Here is a 16,880-nt window from a genome sequence, read left to right on the forward strand (position 1 = left end):
TGAGATGCTTTCATGCAAGTGAACTTTTATGAACTGTTATCTTGTACTGTTTATAGGTGAAACGATTAACCTTACACAGATTTACCATGGTAACCATACTCTAACAAAAAAGAACCAAAAAGTACAATAGGATTATGGACATTATAGTTTTTGAGAATATTTATGGTATTCTTTGTAGTACCTTGAAGTACCTTGTACTGTAAATACAATGAAATATGAAGCATTCAGAGCCAATGGCATATATCAATGTTATTACATGTTATTACTGTCTGATACATTACCGTAAAGTGTTGGTACAGTAAAGCTACTTTGAAACTGTAGCTGTAACTGTAAACTACAGTCAAGCTACCCTTTTAAAAAAGTAGTTAGCTACACTAAAAGTTACTTACAAAAAGTAGCTTATAACTTCATTGAAGCTATTTAAATTAGAAAATATTTTTAAATATATAACAATGAAATTATATTATTTAAACTATTGGGGAGGCAACATTAAATTGAATGTATACATTTATACTTAAGATGAACTGATAAAAGGAGAAAACACTCTATCGCATATAATTGAAATTTCTCATCATTTACTCACCCTTATGCCATCCCAGATGTGTATGAGTGGCTTTCTTCTGCTGAACAAATGTTTTTAGAAGAATATCTCAGCTCTGAGAAAATCAAAATCACACGTATTTCTGTGTATGTTCTAGCAGTAGCAAGTCTCCGTACTTGCTCTGCAACTGCAGCAGCAGCATAGCAGACCTAGTCCGCCAAGATCAATATCCTATCAATATGTCAGACCCACATTAACGTACTGAATCTTTCCGAGAGTTTTCATGACTGAAATAGTAATAGTGATTCTTGCTCCACCAGTAACTCTGTAGTAACTGTGTTTTGTAAGGGAATTTTTTTTAGTATGTCTGTATGTTTGTGTGTCTTCATGTTAGATATTTTTGTATTTAGATTTATTCTTGTACAAAGATAAATTGTGTGTGAGAGAGACTGCCCAGACTGAAGGCACTGAGCTACTGTAACTCCTTAAGACATTCTGAGTTTTAAACACAATGTAGCATAGAGAATAAGGAGAGAGAGGGTGAGAGTAAATGTGAAAGTTTGCAACATTACAGCTAAAAACACTCCCTTCTCTGTGTGTGTGTACACAGATAAGTGTACAAGCGAGAATATAGCCGCCTTCCTCTTATTATGATGTAATAGACATACATTACTGAAGTCACTGACCTGTGCCCAAGTGATATCATAAAGATGCTTTTACCAGTAGGTAAAAAAAGAATAAAGAATTTACGGGAGCAGTCAACAGCTGGGTATGAGAGTGAAATCACACCGCATTCCTCCACAAAAGAAAACTATATTACACCGATCAGACACAACATTAAAACCACCTGCCTAATATTGTGTAAGTCCCCCTCGTGCCACCAAAACAACACCAACCCGCATCTCAGCATAGCATTGTACAGAGTGGTTATCTGAGTTACCATAGACTTTGTCAGGTCAAACCAGTCTGGCCATTCTCTGTTGACCTCTCTCATCAACAAGGCGTTTCCGTCCACAGAACTGCCACTCATTGGATGTTTTTTTTTTTTTTTTTTGGCAGCATTTGGAGTAAATTATAGAGACTGTTGAGTGTGAAAATCTGAGGAGATCAGCAATTACAGAAATACTCAAACCAGCCTATCTGGCACCAACAATCATGCCACAGTCAAAATCACTGAGATCACATTTTTTCCCCATTCTGATGGTTGATGTTAACATTAACTGCAGCTCCTGACCCGTATCTGCCTGATTTAATGCACTGCACTGCTGCCACACGAATGGCTGATTAGATAATCGCATGGAGGATTATCATCTATGCATCTATGGTAACTCAGATAACCACTCTGTAAAATTGTGGTGAGAAGAATATCATCTCAGAATGCTATTCTGAGATACGGGTTGGCGCTGTTTTGGCGGCACGAGGGGGGCCTACACAATATTAGGCAGGTGGTTTTAATGTTGTGGCTGAGAAGATGCTTTTACCACGTGTGTGTGAGAGTGCATAGCATTCTAATGTTGTTCATGGCACTCTGGCTTACGTAGAATCATTGGCTAAATATTACTTTAACACTGGGTCTGTAAGCTTTCAGATAAGTATATATATACACACACACATGCACAGTGACATTTGGGATGACACTCTGCCTTTGACATTTTCACAAGCTATCAGTTTCGGATGAGAATATATGTACTCTATTGAACATGTTTGTGTGTTGTAGAACATTTCTGAGGTGTGGTGTGTTCTAGTGACCTTTGCGTTCTGTGGGACATAATGTTAGGGAGTACACACGGACACATACAGCACTGTAGTGTGTGTTGTTGAGGGAGTGTATAAAGCCTCTGATCAGATCACAAGCTACATTCCACACCTCAGTGTGTGTGTGTGTGTGTGTGTGTGTGTGTGTGTGTGTGTGTGTGTGTGTGTGTGTGTGAGAGAGAGAGAGAGTGTGTGTGTGTGTGAGTGTGTATGGTAGAGAAAGAGAGAAGAATCTTAGCATAAGCGCATGGGTGTTTTTGATTGAAGGCTCTGGCCAAAGCTGCATGAACATAATTTAAATCTCAGTGGCGCAAAGCAGGGCAAGAAGAAGCTCTGTTTTAATATTACACTCACACACAAGCACTTTGCCTAGAAGATATGTTGGTTAAGTTTTATAAGATAAATCAGTTGCACCTTAGTATATAATTGCCGGACTGTAACAACCTTAAGGCCAAACTTCGGCTGTCCGCATTGCTGATCTGAATGAGCACAGAACGCGTGACGAACATTTCAACATCATCACAGTCTGCGTGGACTGTCAACACACGGCCCAGATTTTCTCAACCTGCGTACAGTCCTCGTCTGTGCGCATTGTCGCCGCCTATCATTGACTGTACTAAAAAAGCATTACAAAGCAGTCGATGTGCGCTTGCATCGAACGCATTTGTATTTGCTCACAGTAAAAAGAGCATACTTTGAAAGACTAAGTGCTCAACCATATACGAGGCGATCCGGAACACGGAAAAACTTAGTATAGTCTACCCAAAACCTTTAGACACTGTCCCCTTCAAATACACTCATTAGTGCCAGTGTTTTTAATGGATTCTTAAACTTTTAGATTTGGACCTCTTTGAACAGTCTTGACATTTGGTTACATTCATAAGCTGAACGATCAAAACCAAGGTATACGGGGGTCTGGGTAGCTCAGCGAGTATTGACGCTGACTACCGCATTTGGAGTCGTGAGTTAGAATCCAGGGAATGCTGAGTGACTCCAGCCAGGTCTCCTAAGTAACCAAATTGGTCCGGTTGCTAGGGAGGGTAGAGTCACATGGGGTAACCTCCTCGTGGTCGCAATGAGTGGTTCTCGCTCTGAATGGGGCGCGTGGTAAATTGTGCGTGGATCGCAGAGAGTAGCATGTACCTCTACATTCTGGGATTCTCTGCGATGTCATGCACAACGAGCCACATGATAAGATGCACGGATTGACTGTCTCAGAAGTGGAGGCAACTGAGACTAGTCCTCCGCCACCGGGATTGAGGTGAGTAACCGTACCACGAGGACCTACTAAGTAGTGGGAATTGGGCATTCCAAACTGGGGAGAAAAGGGGATAAAATAAAAAAAAAAAACAAGGTATACAACAGTATAAACCATTGAACAGACTGTACTTGTATCCCACACAGCCTCGTTTTCTTTTGTGTCGAATTGTAAATGATGACTACCCTAACTAAGATCCAGATGACCATTATTTATTGGGTTCTTGAAAGGAATATTCCGGGTTCAATACAAGTTAAGCTCAATCTACAGCATTTGTGGAATATTGTTGATTACCACAGAAATGAATTTCGACATAGTTACAGTGAGGAACTTACAATGAGGCAAATTTTTGGAGGGTTTAAAGGCAGAAATGTGAAGTTTATAATTCTCAAAAAGTTCTTTTTAACTGCAAAGTTGTTTAAATCGTTGTTTTGTGGGATTACAGGGTTTACGGCGTTATGCATCATGGTAACAAGGTTGTATAATTGTAATATAACTTTACACAGAAAAGGTATGTGATTTTATCACAGTAAAATAATGTTAACATGCATATTGATACCACCTTGAGGCTATACCTTTACAGCAGTGAGTATTTTAACGTTTACAGATTGGCCCCTATCACTTCCATTGTAAATGCCTCACTGTAACCCAGATTTTTGCTTTTTTTAAAGAAAAGGAGGGAGAAGTCAAAGTTAATTTTTGTGGTAATGCAGCAAATGTTGTCGATTGAGCTTAACTTGTATTGAACCTGGAATATTCCTTTGAATACTTAATCAGCAACCATAGATTTAGTATAGTATTTGTTATTTTCCCTTAGAAAAGCAAAGCATTTTCTCTGCCATGCAAAGAATTTTTAGAGCGATTCTAGCGATTGTCAGATCAATCACTTTTATTCATGAGACAGGTATTATAAAGATGTCACAAGAACAAGAATGGACAGGAAAACATTTACTGCTGCCCTCCGGGAAAGGAGGAGTGAGTGTTGACTGTTGCAAACGCAGCTGACTGTTGCAAAATTGTGAACTGATGTTTTTGGACCTTTATGTTTTGATTTCTTGAACAGGTGATTTTCAGTGTCTTAGTTTGCAATTCTTGCATTCTGGATGTAGTCACTGGCTTGTTGTCAATAATTCCTTTACCTAGTTATGTTTTGTACAATATTTGGGCTTTATATTGACTGACTGGTTTTGATTTCCATATGACTTAGTATTATTGCTTATGAATCAGGGACTAGATTCATGAAAATCTTTTTAAGAAAAAAGCTAAGAAAGATAATAGAATAAATTATATTCGTAAGAATGTTTCCGTAAGAAGTGCATTATATTCTAAAAGGATAAGATCATTAAGAACTTTAGGAATACAAAATATTATTTTCTTTTAATAGCTAACTATTAATACTATTAATATTTTCTAATAGAGAAAGGAATATGAGAAACCCTTATTATTTAAACTTTGAGCATTTATATTCTGCACTGGAGAACTTCATTCTGATGAGAAATTTTAATGTGCATTTTTCCAAATAAAAATAATAAAGTAAAATAAAAATGAACACAACTTTGTCACTTAAGTAATGTTATATCGAATTGAGAATATGTCGAATTGTGAACCTCAAATCCTACATCGAACTGAATCGTGAGATATCCATACTGCCCTACCCCTATTTTTTTTTATTTTTTTATATATATATTTAAATCTATTCCATAGAATTCTGTTGATTCCCCCATAATTAGTGCAGAAAATGTAAAAAAAAGTGTGGATGTTCTGTCTGGTCCTGGTCAAAACGTACTTTGTGCTTACTGCTTATGTGTGTGTGCGTGTGTGTGTGTCAAGTCCTTTGTGGATGGTGGGACGATTTCCAGGACGACCGCCAGGCATGTGTTACCCCTGGCCAGTGCACTTCAGTATCGTACACCTCACTCACACACACACACACACACACACACACACACACACACACACATACGCCCCTGCTCTGAGTGCAGCCTGACCAGGGACAGCAGGTCTCAACATTCCACTCCTGTATCCACGACAACCTCCATGCTAACAACACAATTCACTCTTTAACCCTTCAACAGAGTCCTGGTGGAGACAACTCCTCTACCTAGCACGTATACATACGCTCACATGTCCACTAACACATGTGATTTTCGCTATATTCATTAAAACATCTCCTTTTGTATTTTGCATAACAAAGTAAGTCATACTGGGTTAGAATGACGTGAGAGTGAGTAAATTATAATGGAATTTTCATTTTTGGGTGAACTACCCGTTTCTTCCTCAATGGGTGTTTGAGTTGTGTGTAATGGTTTCCTCAACATTTTCTCACAGTTCTTCAAATAGAAACACCAATCAACGACCTGCCATGCCCCATCACCTTTGACCTCTGAACTTTGACCCTAAATCTGACAGACATTTAGAAGTGCTTTGCTTCAAAGTAGCCACACGCACATATACAGTAAATGCATGCACAAAAACACAAAATCTCACCCCTTTATTTAAGTTTACATATAAATCCAAACATGCTCACCTATGCATAAACACAAACATAAATGATGTGTGGTACAGCTGCGTGCGTCATAGGGTAACCAGCATTCAAGGCCTGAGACCAAGTGTCACTCTTTCAATGAAAAAAAGAACAACAAGTGCAGCGTGTTTACTGTAATGAAGGACATATGAGTGCATTGCAGACATGAGCAAGGGTGTTTGGAGAGCTGTTTGTGTGTGGCCAGTCAGCTTGGAATGATGTAATGCCCGGTACAGACAGAACAGCAGGACTCATTACACAGTCTGTCGCCTCATGGAGACGGGCTACAACTGACCTACAAACACACACACACACACACACACACACACACACACACACACATGCTTACATAACGCACTTTAGAGCATCTAATGGGTATGTGTCTGTTTTTGTGTGAAGGAAACAGAAAGTTGCAGAACACAATTTTTTAATGTGGGTGTGTGTAGATGTGTATGTGAAGGTGTGTCTTTGTTTTCTAATATTTGTAATTCAGTGCATGAGTCACAGAGCTTTGGAGAACACATACTAAGACATTTATGGAGAGTGAAACAGGAAAGGCTGGTGATTTTAGGAGAGAATGTTTGTAGAACATTTGGAGAATGTCAGTAGGAACAGATACTTTGTGTCAAAGATAATGACTGATGATATCATGTAACGTGAATGATTAGAGAATGTAAGGAAATGTCAGGAATGCAGAGGCTCAGGACACAAACGCAGAGTTAAATGAATTTATTAATACAAACAAAAAGGGCAAAAATCAAACCAAAACTCCCACAAGGGGGGAAAACAAACATAAACAACCCCGTAGGGGAAAAACAACAAAGGAAGTAATCTGGGCTGGGGAAGAAGGTAAACGGGGCACAGGATTGACCAACCCAGTCTAATGAAAATTTGTACATATTTTATGAGTTGGCTATTTCGTATGATTTTTTACGAGTTCGTTCGGATGAATTTGTACGATTTCATCACATGCAAGTGCCCGGATATCTAATGCGGAAATAAGCGTGAGTTTCGTGCACGAGGTGTTAAGAACATGCTTATTAATATTATGCCCTTAGCCAAACCTCTTATCTAAACCTAACCAATCAGTAGAGTGTGTAAACATGAAAGGAAGCTGGTGTGTGGGACAGAAGCAAGTAGTTGTCGAGTACTAGATGGAAATTATGTCCAGCGACGTCATTGGCTGTAGTGAAAGTCGTACGAAATCCAAATTATACGAATTAGCCAAATTTAGAAAAGTCATATGAATTCTTACAATTTCACCGTGAGAGTGTGTAGGACCGACCGGACCGAACAGGAGCAAGGTAGGGGAACAGGACCGACAAGGAATGTGATCAAAAACACATACAGGACCGACTAGATCACAAGAAGAACTGGCACTGGACAGCACACATGAGGAGGCTAAAAAAGGGAGAGAAATCAACAGGTTAACAAGACAGGTCAAGTGTGACTAATAAACTAATAATGGGCAAACAAGGAGGTGGGGTATGACGTAAGACAGAGAAACACACAGCGATACAGAAACAAAACAAAGCCATGTGCTCTCACAAGACAACAAAACACCCAAATGGCATGAGAGCACATTGCCAAGACAATGAGGCAATATATGCCCATGCCAGCCGACAAACAACGCCATGCCATGCACGCAACAGGTGACGAAAACAAGACAGGACACGTGTGCGAAAGTTTGGCCACACACACACCTGACAACTTAGACCGAAGTGACCGAACCTCAGCACAACATGAAGACAGCTCGCGACCCGGGCGCGCAACGCAACGCCACTGAGACAGTCAAACTATTGACGTGAGTGCATGCTGCCAAGATGATGTAAGCGCGATGCACCCACACCAATAACAGACAAACATGGAGCACGAGTGTCCGGATCCCGACACAGACCAAAATCGAACCAGACAGGAAGTCAGGATCCAGACACTGTGCTCCCGACATGAAACAAGGGAATACAACAGAAACCACACGCTCACACAAAGACAGACAATGAAACACAAGACAGACATGGGGCGATGATGCCACGGTCCTGTCAGACAAAAACCCAGACTGACAGAGTGACAGGACCATGACACTTATTCAATATAAACAATGGTCTAAATTGTTTTATTGTCCCTTAGGACTTTTAGGAGGACATCTGAGAAATAATGGCAAACTCCACTAAATCTCCTAAGAAATGAAAGAGCAAAACTTGAGCATTAATTTTTTTCTCTGGGGTGAATTGAAGAAAAGAGAAGCACGAAATATCACCGACCACTGGCATTAGCCAATATTAGTGTTTTTTAATTATCTGCATTTGCTATTATTAGTGTTTTTTTGTTTTGTTTTTTTCATTATTGTGTTTCCAATATTAGTGTTTTCTGTATCTGCATTGGTGAATAGTGTTTTATTTTTATAACTGGCATTGGCCAATATTAATGTTTTGTTTTTAATTATCAGCATTGGCCAATTTTAATGTTTTTCTTTTTTAATTATCAGCATTTGTCAATAGTGTTTTTAATTATTGACATTGGCCAATATTTGTGTTTTTTTTTAGTATCAGCAGTGGCCAGTATTTATATATTTTTTTTATCAGCATTTGCCAATATTACTGTTTTTTTAATTATTGGTCTGGGCCAATATTCGTTTTTTTTTTTTGGTTTTACTATCCGTGTTGGCCCATTTTTATGTTGTTGTTGTTTTGTTTTTTTATTATCATTGGCCAAAATTAGTAATTGTTTATTATTGTAATTGGACAATGCCAATGTTTTTTTTTTTTTTTTTCTGTATTTAATATGTATTTGGAAATGTTTTTATTATTATTATTATTATTATTATTATTATTATTATCACTGTTGGCCAAATTGTTTTTAATTATTATTATTATTTATTTTATTTTTATTTTAAAAATAAAATGTATCCAGATTTTAGGAAATTTTTTAATTATCTGTATTGGCTAATATTTATTTGTTTATTTTTATTTTTTTAATGATCTGTATTGGCCAATATCATTGTTTTTGTTAAATATTTTTACAATTCTTGGCTGATATTAGTGTTTTGTTTTGTTTTTATCTGTCTGATTAGGCTAATATTAAAAACAGATAGTATCAGGGCTTATGTTGTCAAATTTAAATATCAAAGGCTATTTCTATACCAAATTTAATTACTGAAAAATTATGAATCTTTTCTAATATACCATGCTTTTATACTTGATTTCACTTTAACATGTCAAATTCTAGATTGGAGCTTTATTGTGAACAGTTTTACACACACACACACACATACATGTTGGTGCAGCTATCCTTATGAGGACTCTCCATAGACATAATGATTTTTTAGATTTCATAGACGAACTATAGATTCTATCCCCTACCCCTAAAACTAACCCTCACAAAAGAACTTACTGCATTTATACATTTTCAATAAAACATCGTTTAATATGTTTTTTAAGCGATTTGAATTATGAGGACACTAGAAATGTCCTCATAGTATAATACCCTTGTAATTACCAGTTTGTAACCTAAAAAAGTCCTCGTAAACCACCCAAACCCGCCCACACACACACACACACACAAACAGGCCAAAAACAACAACAACAACAACAACTACAACAAACATTACAGATTCATAATATCTGCCATCATTTCGGTTATTGTCTAATAGGAATTATTATTGGCTATTAGAACTGGTGATTATTTATATTGGTATGTCCCTTAATAAAGGTATATAAAATAGGTTATATTAAAAAGAGGGGGGGGGGGGGGGGGCGGGGTTGCTCAGTGTGGGATCTGGAAGTGTTTGACGAGTTTCCTCATCATGGCCTGCAGCCTCTTTTATAGGGGAGTCAGTTCCATGTTTTGGAAGTTGGTGTGTGTATATGTGTGTGTGTGTGTGTGTGTGTGTGTGTGTGTGTGTGTGTGTGTGTGTGTGTCTGTGCTTGCGTGTGGCTGTGGTAGGGCTGACCCCATTGTCCCATGTGACCCCACTGATGTGAGTGTGTGTGGACGGGGTGGAGGGGTGCCCTTCCTGGAGTGAACTCTCTGTGGTCATTACTTCCACCCATAACCCTGGACAAGTGGCACTGACAGTCTAACAGATCAAAGCGCAGACAGACCATTCAACTGTGTGTGTGTGTGTGTGTGTGTGTGTGTATGTGTGTGTGTGTGGTGTGTGAGTGTGAGGGGGGGTTAGCTTTGTCTAATGAAATGTGATGTCGAAGCTGGGAGCTCGCCAGCAGATGATAGAGGGGACTTACAAAAGAGTCCTTTGGCAGGCAATAGTGTGTGTTTTTGTTTTAAAGTGTCTGAGTGTGTTTGAGAGCAAGACAGAGAGAGACACTTGTTTGTGTTGGAGTAAAATCTTTAGTGTTTCACTCACTCATTTGATGTGTGCATATTTTCTCATCGATAAAGTTAACGTGTTTGTAGCCCTGCTTTCTCCAGCAGCCTGCACTACAGGACTTGTTTATTTCTTGTAACTATATACAGTGACCCCAAAAGTATTTGGACACTTAGGTCACACTTAAAAATGTAAAAATGTCATTGCATTCGAAAACAAAAAATGAAACCAAGTGTCATCTGCAAACAAATGAAGGTTGAGCTTTTCTCAGAACTAACTACAATTTTCTTAGTATTAGAAAATGTTGCATTACTTTTAACAGACAGTTCCCAATTTTTAGTGCTGTAGTAAGTCCAAACTGTGACAGAGGTGAAATAATGTAGGACTTAAGTGTTAGGCTTTTAGGTTGTTATAATTAAAGGAATGTTCTGGGTTCAATACAAGTTAAGCTCAATCGACAGAATTTGTAGCATAATATTAATTACCACAAAAATTTATTTAGACTCATCCCTCCTTTTCTTTAAAAAAAGCATACATCTGAGTTACAGTGAGGCACTTACAATGGAAGTGAATGGGGGCCAATTTTTGATGTTAAAATACTCACTGTTTCAAAAGTATAGCCACAAGATGTAAAGTATGCGCATTAACATGATTGTAGTGTGATAAAATCACATGCTGACCTTTTCAGTGTGAAGTCATAGCCAATTTTACATCTTCGTTGCCATGACGATGTAATGTCAGCCAAACCTAAAATCCTAAAGCAACTGTATAAATGATGATTTAATCAACTTTACAGCCCAAATAGCTGTGCTTTTTTAAAATGATAAGCTTTACATTTCTTTTAAACCCTCCAAAAATTGGCCCCCACTTCCATTGTAAGTGCTTCACTGTAACATCCATTTTTGCTTTTTTTAAAGAACAGGAGGGAAGAGTCGAAATTCATTTTTGTGGTAATCAACATTAAGCCACAAATACTGTCGACTGAGTTTAATTTGTATTGAACCCAGAATATTCCTTTAACTATTGGTACTCTGAAAAGCTGTAATCAGTGTTTGGTAAGTTACTACAAAAAAGTAATCAGCTACAAATGACGAATTACTTCTTTATAATTGTAATCAGATTACTTTATTTATCACTTCATAAAAAGTAATCACATTACTAAGTAATGTACTTTTAAGTTACTTTCAATAACACTTTTCACAGAAAAGTGTTTACATTTGCTCAACAAATTAAAAATAATATCTATATTTCCTCCACGTTCATTGTCGCACACCTTTCTGCTGTCACTGAAATGTGAGCAGACGAACATATGAGCGTATGTACAGTTAGTATTCATATCTTAAATGTCTTATACATAATATAATTTAGAAATATGTGTTACTCAAGTAATTAACTTAATTGAAAACCAGTAACTCTAATCTGATTACAAGAATTTAAAAATGTAATGTGTTATACTACTTTTAGACTAAAAAGCCATTCATTTTAAGTAATTAAACAATCACTTAGTAATTAGATTACAACCAACACTGGCTGTAACCACATACACTCAAAAACATAATTTTAAGATTTACGTATTATTTCATAAAATTCCATATAACTGATTTGAGTAATCTTAACAAATTAAAATAAACAAAAACTATATGTTTTAAGTTTTAGATAATTTTGTTAAGATTGTTATGAAATTGAAATGCATAAATCTTAAAAATAGGCTAAAGTTTTTTTTTATTTTATTTTTTTATATTTAGTATTGAGGATAATAAAATAATTATCCATTAAAAAATATGGGGCATTTTTGACTACATTATTTTTTTTTATTTTATTATATTTGAATATTATATTTTGCAGTAGCTACATAAAATAATTTTCCAGAAATTTTTAGGCACAAATGGTACCTGAAAAATACTGAGATATATACTTGATAAATACTTAAAATGGCTTTAGGAAGTAATTAATAAAAGAATAACTTTAATGAGCACTGTAAAAAATTGCTGTAAATTTAAGGCCAAATTCCGACAGCAATCTACTGTGATTCTTAAATACAGTAGTTTGCTGTTAAAAATGTTGCATTCTGGGAGATCAAGAGCAGGATCACTGTGGAGTGGCTAGTTTTACGGTAAATAGCTGTTCTGTGCAAGGCATTATGGGAAAATGAACATTTAAAATCATGATATCATCTTGGTGAAAGCTACAGTGACATTTTGAAACGTATATTTTAACCCCACCCCCCTACCCCCCCCATAAAAATTTTAGTTTGTGGCACATGGTTATTGTTCTTGATGCTTCTGACCAACTCCTCTGTTCTTCATCATCTCACATCAGCCTTTACTTGTCTGTCTAATGAGAAGTCAAATAATAAAAAAAAAAATCAACCTTAGAAGCAATGTACATATTAAATGTACAGTTTTGCCAGGATTGTACAGTGTATTTTTTATGAAAAAAAAAAAAAAAACAACAACATGTACACAGTAAAATAACAGTATAGCACTGCATTGTGGGTTATAATGGTGAAATACCCATAAGCTTTTGCGCTTGAATAAGTATGTATGCTTTGGTATTGGCTTTGGAGCTACAAAGATTGTAAAAAAAAATAAAAATAAAAATAAATAAAAATAAAAAACGCGTACAAAATTATTTATTCAGACTTAATAAATAGTGTTGTTGTTTTGTTATCAATAGTTGTATTTTGAATGAAGTCACAATTATGGTGATTAGTGATCTCTTGAGCTGGCACCTTGGACCTTCTTTATTATTATATTATGTTCTTCCAGCCAGTCAATTTATGTTTAAGTAAAAGACCAGTTGTTGCACTGTGCTACTTGGAAGACAAACCTTAGGTCTGACTGAATATCTGATCATGCCTTGCAAATGGCACTATATGTGGCAATAGTGATGCATTACATATAAAAACATAAAAGCAAAAACAGTAAAGGTTATTTCAGCAAAAATATATCAGCAAATTGAGTGTTTGATGTTTTTGATGACAAGACACACAGATATCAACTCGCGGCATACAAAACGCAACAGTGGTGACAATTAACAAACATACTTTTACATAAGTAAGAGCTGAACATAAAAATCCAAGTAACTTAGACTACAACAAAAACAACATCAAAATAAACCAGTAAATAGTAAAATAATCAAAGTAATTTATTTTTGCCGCAGTGCATGCTGGGAACTTAGCTGTTAATTTCACCAACAATAGATAGTATGTAATTTGACAGCTATATGCTGCTAAATTACAGTTGTATACTGTAGCTGTAAAAACAGTATATAGCTGTTAATTTCAACAACTGCAAGACACCATTAATTTTACAGTAATATGCTGGCAACCCTGCTGCCAGTTCTTTATTGTTTTTTTGATGGGAAAATCTTTAAGAGTGAGGTTTAGGCTGAAAACAAGTGGAAAATCCTGGCAGTGGAATTAGACATAATACATTTTTTAATTCAGGATACATTCTCCTAAAACAATTCTTAAAGTTCTTCTTATTTAAATGTTACTTCTTTCAAGGATGTTCAGATATTTTACAGGTAAACAATTCAAAATATACTGATTAACAAAACTGGCTTTTTTGCAATGTAGTGAACTGGATCTGTATCACACAACACAGATAGAGTCTTCGTGTTCTCTGTGCTGTAAGCCACCCAGAATTCAGTGCTGTCAGTGGACTAAACCGTTTGTTTTGTTCTATAGACTCTTTCTCTGAGAGAGGCAGACTCGTTCAGGCATCTTCAGGAGTTTGTTTCAGGGACAAGTCATGTCTTTTCCTGTGTCCTTTGTGTGGGGTTCCAAGGTTCGAGGGGATGACAAACACACATTTGCATCCACACACACACTCTTGCAGGGGTGGTAGAGAGGTGATCTCATGGGGGTGGAATGATTATTTGTGCCTCTATTTTGGCTGATTGTGTGTGGGGGGGTGGGGGGGGGGATGGATCTGTTAAATGCTTATCTAATAAAATAAGCATTTAACAAGACATTATGAACATAAAAAAAACTCTCTCTCTCTCTCTCTCTCTCTCTCTCTCTCTCTCTCTCTCTCTCTCTCTCTCTCTCTCTTACACAGGTTTTTTTTTTTTGGTTGTTTGGGAATTGGTAGGGGGCATGACTGTTGAAGAAAAAACTGGAGAGAGTGATGAATGAAAAAGAGGTGAATAATAAAAGAAAGGAAAGGAGAAAGACATGCTGGGAAGAGAAAGAGAGGACAACCGCAAAAGAAAGGAAGAGAGAGAGAGAGAGAGAGAGAGAGAGAGAGAGAGAGGGGGGGGGGGGGGTAACATATGGAAGAATTTATGAACAGGGTCTCCTGGTGGAGGTGTAAGCTAAGGAATGCCCTTATAAAGTGAATAACAGGCTTTTGCCCTGGGGTAGCGGCCGTCACACACTTAAACAAACGTTTGTTCGGAGAGTGTGCACACACACACTTACACTTACAGTGGAAAGACTTAGCCTATAGAGGGAAATAAGCATGTGCTGTTAAAATGAAAAAGTGCATGATGCCGGTATGGCTGATGTGATCGCTGACAGGATATTTCCCATGTAACCTACGGCTGGTGGCCATATCTGTTAACGGACTGCACATACACTCACATCAACACACACTTGTGCACACATTTGAATTAGTCTAATATACTCTAGTATTAGTGCCGATTGATGAAGGACACTGCCATCTCGTGGTTCATCTTGATAGTGTTAATTTCCAAAAACATTCAACTTGAGGGAATGCTCCAGGTTAAAGGTATAGTTCACCCAAAATAGACATTCTCTCATCATTTACTCACCTCATGCCATCCCAGATATGTATGACTTTCTTTCTTCAGCAGAACACAAATGAAGATTTTTTTATAAGAATATCTCAGCTCTGTAGGTCAATACAATGCAAGTGAGTGGTGGCCAGAACTTTGAAGCTCCATAAAATACATAAAGGCAGCATAAAAGTAACCCATATGACTCCAGTGGTTAAATCCATGTCTTCTGAAGCAATATGATAGGTGTGGGTGAGAAACAGATCAGTATTTAAGTTTTTTACTATTAAAGGTGGAGTGTGTAATTTCTGCGCTACTAGTGGCACCAAACGGAATTACAAAAATAAAGTATGTTTTCAAACAACCTTTGCCAACACCCCTCAGACTCATCATGCCCTTTTGCACTCTCTGATTCCCTATGAACAAATAGGCCATTCTAAATAAAAGATAATAAACGTTTAACGTCGTAATAAACGACCACTATAACATAAACACACCGGACAGAAAGCGTTGCAGAGGAATCGGCTTGTCTGATAACACTGCTTGTGTTACGGTTCAACTGGCTTTCATGATAAAGGTGGAGTAAGCGATTCCTGAGAAAGACTGTTGATATTTGAACTCAACAGCCAGACAAACACATCCCTCCCTTCAGTGCTCCTTCAGAAGCTCCACCCCCCAAATTCATGCATGCCCATTGCCAATGCTGTGTGATCGCAACAGTGTTGTGTCGATCGGTCCGATCCACTTTGATTATTTTCCCATTTACAGAGTCAGGGCTGTGTAAAAACACCAGATTTTTTTTCAACGTACACACAGAACGGACAGCTAGCGGACCTTGAAGAGATATTTACGGAATTTGACAAAAAAGTGTATTGGATTAAAATTACACACGCCACCTTTAATCTCCACCTTTGACCAGGCCCGACTAGTAGGTGGCGATATGCACGAAGAATGCGATTCGCCAAAAAACTAAAGAAGAATGTGAAAGTGAAAGTGGAGATTTATAGTAAAAATGTAAAAGTAAAATGTAAACCTCTTATTTTTTGTTAAGTAGTTACATTAATTTATTATTATAATTTTTTTTTAATGGGTATTATTTTAATCATCTGAATCATAATTTTGCGGTGGAACTACACCATACCTGCCAACACTCCCGATTTTTCTTCCGTTTTCTATCCCTCCACCCGCTCTACTCCCGATTTACAATTTCTCCCGATAAACTCACGATTTTAAGTATGAAATGATGCATCCTGTAGCGAATCAATACGAGACATGATTTGTGCCGTAAGCTGGTCAGATGGCGTCACGGTGAAATTGTTCCAGATCGTTAATTTAACGTAGTTGGAAATTTTTCATAGGGTGAGGAAGGGGTCATCTGAAAAGTCCACACATTGTGCTAAAACTGTGGATTTGTTTTATTGAAAAACAGAAGTTCTATATAAATGTTCAGTAAGATGTATAAAATGACACAGATCCAACAATGTATGAATACTGAGTCATAAAGACAAGAAGTACAGGTGAAGGAAAAGATTAATACAAAAAATAAATTAAAAAAAAACAACATACCAATATATATAACCAACACAGATCACAGATGTATACATAAATAAAATAAAGATAAATAATCAAGAAATAAAAATAATTATTTATTTTTTTATTAATGGATCAGGAAAGTTCTCTATCTCCCTATTTTACACAGTCCGATGTTGGTAGGTATGCCAACTTACCTGTTTTA

The 16,880-nt window shown here is 36.9% G+C and overlaps 1 long non-coding RNA gene across 1 annotated transcript in view; it reads right to left on the reverse strand.

Annotated features, from left to right (window-relative positions):
- LOC127430187 (uncharacterized) overlaps positions 1-708 on the reverse strand; it is a 48,554-nt gene extending 47,846 nt beyond the window's left edge. The window contains exon 1 of the long non-coding RNA XR_007895420.1: positions 584-708. This is a non-coding gene — a long non-coding RNA (uncharacterized LOC127430187). The remainder of the gene's footprint in view (positions 1-583) is intronic.
- Between the last annotated feature and the right edge of the window lie 16,172 nt (positions 709-16,880).

Source organism: Myxocyprinus asiaticus, chromosome 39, assembly GCF_019703515.2.
Source record: "Myxocyprinus asiaticus isolate MX2 ecotype Aquarium Trade chromosome 39, UBuf_Myxa_2, whole genome shotgun sequence".
Classification (NCBI taxonomy): Eukaryota; Metazoa; Chordata; class Actinopteri; order Cypriniformes; family Catostomidae; genus Myxocyprinus; species Myxocyprinus asiaticus.